Source organism: Euprymna scolopes, chromosome 22 (assembly GCF_053919585.1).
Source record: "Euprymna scolopes isolate OS-2025 chromosome 22, ASM5391958v1, whole genome shotgun sequence".
In the NCBI taxonomy this organism is placed as follows: domain Eukaryota; kingdom Metazoa; phylum Mollusca; class Cephalopoda; order Sepiida; family Sepiolidae; genus Euprymna; species Euprymna scolopes.
Window position 1 is genome coordinate 74,514,169 of NC_136503.1, and position 6,047 is coordinate 74,520,215.

A 6,047-nucleotide genomic window follows, 5' to 3' on the forward strand; every position below is an offset into this window, starting at 1 on the left:
AAGCACTTTTCAGAAATATTAACACCCCTCACTAAAACACACGTTTTGAAGTGTTTCTACGTATTTTTATAATGTTTTAAACTTATACCCCACCCTATTTCCACCTTTCTTCTTCCAACCTCGCCACCAAACATGGAAACAATAAAAGTAATCACAGGTCTCGCGTCCAAATTTACGCAAAATTTGTATATAAATGTGTTACTTTTGTTTTATTTAAAAAAAAATCTTCTTTCACATTATTTAAAAGGCCGCTGTAACGTATTAGCCAAAAAAAAGAATATCCTGATTTTTTTTTAAAGGGGGCAACTACGCTGGGTAAGACCGTAAAAAACAAAAGACAAATATATATCTTTTAATATGTAAATTGATCATTTTTTTTAATTATTACATTAGAAAAAACATATTTGCTTTGTTTTTTGTTTGAAATCAATTCCAACTTCCAATAGAAAATAACAAATAAAATAATCGTAAATAAATAATTTTGGACACGCAAAACGTATATTTTAAAATCAAGTTCTGGTTTAAATCACACACATCTTGGGGAAAGAAATATTTAAAACAAAAATGTAGGTGTACCTGAAAAAACACCACCCCTTTACAATGTTTCCTTTTCGGTTTTATTTTCAACTACTTTTGCGGATTTTTGGACACTCACCTACAAGATTATAAACAAATTGCAACAATCAAGTTAAAAGATTTGGAAAGGGAGTAAGTTTCACATAAAACGTTTTAGTAAATGGATTCCCTTTTTTCAGAACCGTTTTACAGTCCCGACTTGACGTTGGCTCTTTAAAGCAACCCCCGTTATTATTTATTTTATTTTATTTTTAATTTTTCACTTTGAAAAAAGTTTGGTCATCCCCTCGTCATTTATTTTTATTTATTTATTTACGACTTTTTAAAAGTTTTTTTTTTTATCTAACGGACTGCGCTATTTGTTAAAAATATTATAGTCTACCCGTTGGCTATTTAAGTGTAAGATGAAAAAAGTTAAAAATAAAAAGTGATTTTTGGATTATATTGTATTTTACTGTCCTAAGAAAACATTTTCTTTAAATGATGAGTGGAATAAGCCTCAGAAATCCTCCAGAGTACTACTGCAAGCACTAATTCAAATTAAGGAGTCCCTACTAAAAGCACTACTTTAACCAAGTTTCTACCCACTTCTCCTTTAAAAGAAAAGAAATATATATATATATATATATATATATATATATATATATATATACATACATACATATATATATGTATATATATATATATATATATAGAGAGAGAGAAAGATGGAGAGAGGCAGACAGACATACAGATAGAGAGAGAGAGTAAATGACAAAAAGTTATTCCAAAATTTGTGATGTTCACCATATGGTAATTTATTCCTTTAATTCAGTTGCTTTATACCATTCTTGACAGTATCTGTTTCGTAATGCAAAATCAATCACTTAATTATTATATCAATTAGTGAATCTATTATGCCCTTAACTCATCCGAAAAATTAGGAACAATCAATCCGTCAAAAGGAAATGAAGTGTGATTTGACATGATTAAAATCCGAAAATTGGAAGAGAAGCCGCAAATGCCATTTATATGTTTCTATTACGCCATATTGAATTCAATCAACAAACAAAAAATCTGTTTTTCTTCATCAGAGGTGGATAGTGAAAAACTGCAGAACCTTTCTGGCAACTCCTCCAGTAGTGTTGGCTCCGATCGTATTGGTTTACCTTTACGTCGGACGTTGCTTTGTTTGCAACGTCGAGAGGGGTACCCTAGTAACTGAGTAAACTTAGCTCTTCTTACCACTCGCCCAAGTCTGCATCCAGGTAGCTATTTCTTTGAGAGGTTATATCGACAAAAACGTTGTTTAAATTATACTCCATATGAGAACAGTAGTCAGAAGAATCGAAACAATGCGAATAAAAAATATTTTATTTCACTTTTGACATTTTACCGAACAATGGAGAATAATTATCAGTAATAAAAATATTCAACACAGTTAATCAACGTTGCCAATAGCAAACGTGCTAATCAAGGAGAAAAGGTATCACCTAATTGAACTATTATTGTCCAACTAAGTTCATGTCATCAGTATAAGTTAATATATTAGTCTAATTATTGTTGTATTATATTTTGGGGGGATATTTGCCAATTATTGTAAAATGCTATTAAGTAATTAGCCCTTTTCCTCTATAATGTCATTAAATAATTCGCAGAAGGCATATTTCTATTAAATGATTACTGTGTAAGTATTAATATGATGACACATAATCATTAATGAGGAGAAAAAGCTTACATTTTATTAATAGATGCGTTCCCGGATATGAATACCCATTCATCCTGATCCCGACTTTCTTTGTTGCCGTTCGTGTCGACTGAAATAAAGTTTTCCCCAAGATCGTACGGAAATCTACTGACAGGAAACGAAAAAAAATATAAAGACATCGTTGTTATACTTTAGAAAACATTAATATTTATTTATCAAATTATGCCGAGGGAACGACAAGACCTTCTTTACTCCAAGCTCTGACAGATTTAACGGCGCCGTTATCTGAAACTACCAATAAAATTATTGTACTGTAAATACTGACGGCACATAAAGGGAGGGAACAAATCGAAGACATACAACAACGTTTGCATTACTGAATATGGGCCAGTGACCAATGTAGAAATATTCCTCGACTTATTCAGATTTAAATCGAAAATAACAACTCCTAAAGCCAGGCCCTGTCGGTGGGACATTAGAATACACAGACTGTCCCCATGCAGAGGGTAAAAGTCCCTCAATGGGGGTTCTGGATATGACCTTAAACTATATCCAGTGGTGAGGCCTCAGCTTGTGGGATTTGGGGAGTGTGGAGCCACTCTTTAATTACCATTGCTCCCAGGTCCACTCTGACCTTGAGTGGGAGTACCTATTAGGTTCCCAACTATGGGTTAAATAGAAATCGACGTGAACACAACAAATATATTCCATTAAAAAAAATGCTCTTCAAAATCTTTGAATTCGGCATTAAATAACCGGAAAAGGGTTGATATGCCGTAAAACAAAAACAACCAACAAACCAACCTAAAGCCAAGCGTCAAATTGATCTTCATTATGCATTACTTTTAAATTAAATCGATACAGATAATGCATGAATCCGATTGATCTAAGAAGATCGAAAAGCCTGAATCAATGGTCGAAAACCATTTAACGATTATGTCAGAAAAATTAATTTTAGCCTAAAAGTTAGCAGTTTTTCTTCCTCTGTCAGAAACATTCCTTGAACATGTAAGGAGTAAATTACAATAAAATTGAAGTGAGAGTAAGGATGATTATGGTTCGACACTCCCTTCGATTTTTTTTTCTTTTTGTGTGTGTGTGTGTCATTTAGTCCTGACATTTTTAGCGATGTTTTGGCAATTATATATATATATATATATATATATATATATATATATATATATATATATATATATATATTGTCTCTATATTGGTACGTCCAGAAGGATGTAACTTATCCGTATGTAAAAAATCTTTCACAATATTTACTAAACTATTATTTGTAAAGCAATTTCAGCTGGGCCCTTTTCATCTGAAATAATTCAAGTTGTCCAATTTAATTTATAAACGCAAATGTATATTGTGTTGAACATTGTTATGAAGGTTTACTATAGTTATCAGCCCCGAAAATTGACATATCAATCGAATCTATTTGTCATGTTGTTTATATCCGTTGAAGATACGTCACTGGTTTTTAACTCTGAAAATTTAGTTAAACGCAATTCTTCTTACATTATTCGGTTCACTGTTTGTTATACTTTTACATTTACACTGATAATTTCGCTAAGATGAAAACTTATACTTATGTACATAATAAATAAAAATATTTCATATTAAATCGATATTTGTAATGAAATCGAACAACAGTGATTGGTCGTAATAATATACGATCGTAATTGAATTTCTGAAAATGTATGCTTCGTTTTTCTTACTTAAACCCTTGGTCCAAACTTACTTAGCGTTGTCATATTTCAGAATGCGTACACTGATACTGAAATTTGACAGAATGAAACTAGCAAAATCTATAAATAAATGAAAGATTGGATGAACGGTTTTAATACTTCTTTGTTGCGGTCCGAGTGTTCCACGTCATTTTTACCATTTCAAATAGGCCTTCTCTCCATTATATTTGATCTCTCTTAACTAATAAGATTCGCAATACCCCTCTTCAACACTCTTTGCCATGACATGGAGAATGGACATTTTTGCTGGCAGAAATAATAGAGAAAACAAATCGAATGACGACAAAAGATCGATAAATAAAAAAGAAAACAAGAAAAAAACAAAAACGACAATGCATTTTTTTTTAGATTATGTGATTAAACTTAAAGAACGGTCGGTACATTTGTCTTTCGTTTCGCGTCCGATTAAGAGAAAATGCATTTGTTTGTACAAAATTAATGATACCTTCCTAATCCAATAATGAATTAGGGATGGAAAAAAAAACAACAATTAGTAATTTGGAATGTTTCTTTTTATTTCTTAGTTGAAAAGAAAATTGAGCGGAAATCATTGTCGGACATGCGATGTTTTAACACATTTTCGAAAAGGTAAAACTGCGTATATGTGATTTGCTGCAAATATTGATTAATAAAAACTAAAGTATGGATAGGTAAGAGTATTATGAAGGTAAACATACTTTATTTTGTAACAATAAACAATTAAATGTTATAAAAGCTGTCACAGAATAAACTATACATATATATATATATATATATATATATATATATATATATATATAGGCATATGTATATGAATACCCATGTATACATATGCCCATTCTCCATATCATACAAAAGACTGTTGAAGAGGGATGTTGCGAATCTGATTAGTTAAGCGAGATCACATTAATGGAGAGATGGCCTATTTAAAATAGTAAACACACTTTGAGGAACACTTTGCCTAGCCACAGATACTCATATATATATATATATATATATATATATATATATATATATATATATATATATATATATATGTGAGAGTGTGTTTATGTGTATATATATATATATATATATATATATTAAGTAATGTGATTTATAATTTAAAAGTTTTAAAATTTTTAAAATTTAAAAATCAAAATTTAATTAAATTAAAAATCAGTTTCATAAGAAGGAACAACAACAAAGTCAATTATCTGTACGATCGTTTCGGAAATCCGTGCTTTTTATTTGTGGTATACATGAAGTCACGTAGAATAATTATACATAGTTTTTTTGGTAAGCACGGTCTCCTCATCAGCAAATTTAGGAGGATTTCTATTGAATTATTGAATTAGCTCTAGGACATTAAACTATCGAGCTTATTATATATCTAAATTACAACGAGCATTTCCTGTATTTTAATTAAACTAGTAATTTCACTATTACATTAAAATAAACTTAGCTCTTTAGACTATTATTCTAATCTCCTTTAAATTATATATATATATATATATATATATATATATATATATATATATATTAGCACGGGTGCCTGGAGTTGCGCGGGTATTTGGAGGTGTGGGTTAAGCAAAAAAAAGGTGTTAGTAGGAAGACAGGCTCGAACCCGTACCACGACGGAGGAAAATAATGGGAAGAACGTGACGTTTTTGCTGTTACGACCACCGTTAAACCGGAAATGACGTATGTTTAATTAAGGCTAGACAATCGAAAAATGAGATGACTTCCGGAAATATCGGTGAAAAAGCGACCACTTCTTGTAGAAGAGTGCCCAGTTGAGGCTGAAGAAATCAATGTTTTAGCCGCTTTTTCGGTATTTGACGTCTGAAGCGTTGAGCTACAAAACGACACTTATATTGTGAAAATCCGTAACTTTTTCGAAAGTTTTAGGCAGACATGTAAACATACATTCATACATTTATGTATTGGTAACCAAAATCTTCGACCCAAACCGATGTAAAAGCTTGCCTTATCTCTGAATATCCTTTATGTAAAATTCCAAATATTTAGACCAGATATTATCTGAGTAATTTGGTAGAGCCCGCAGGGGTCAAATTTAAAAA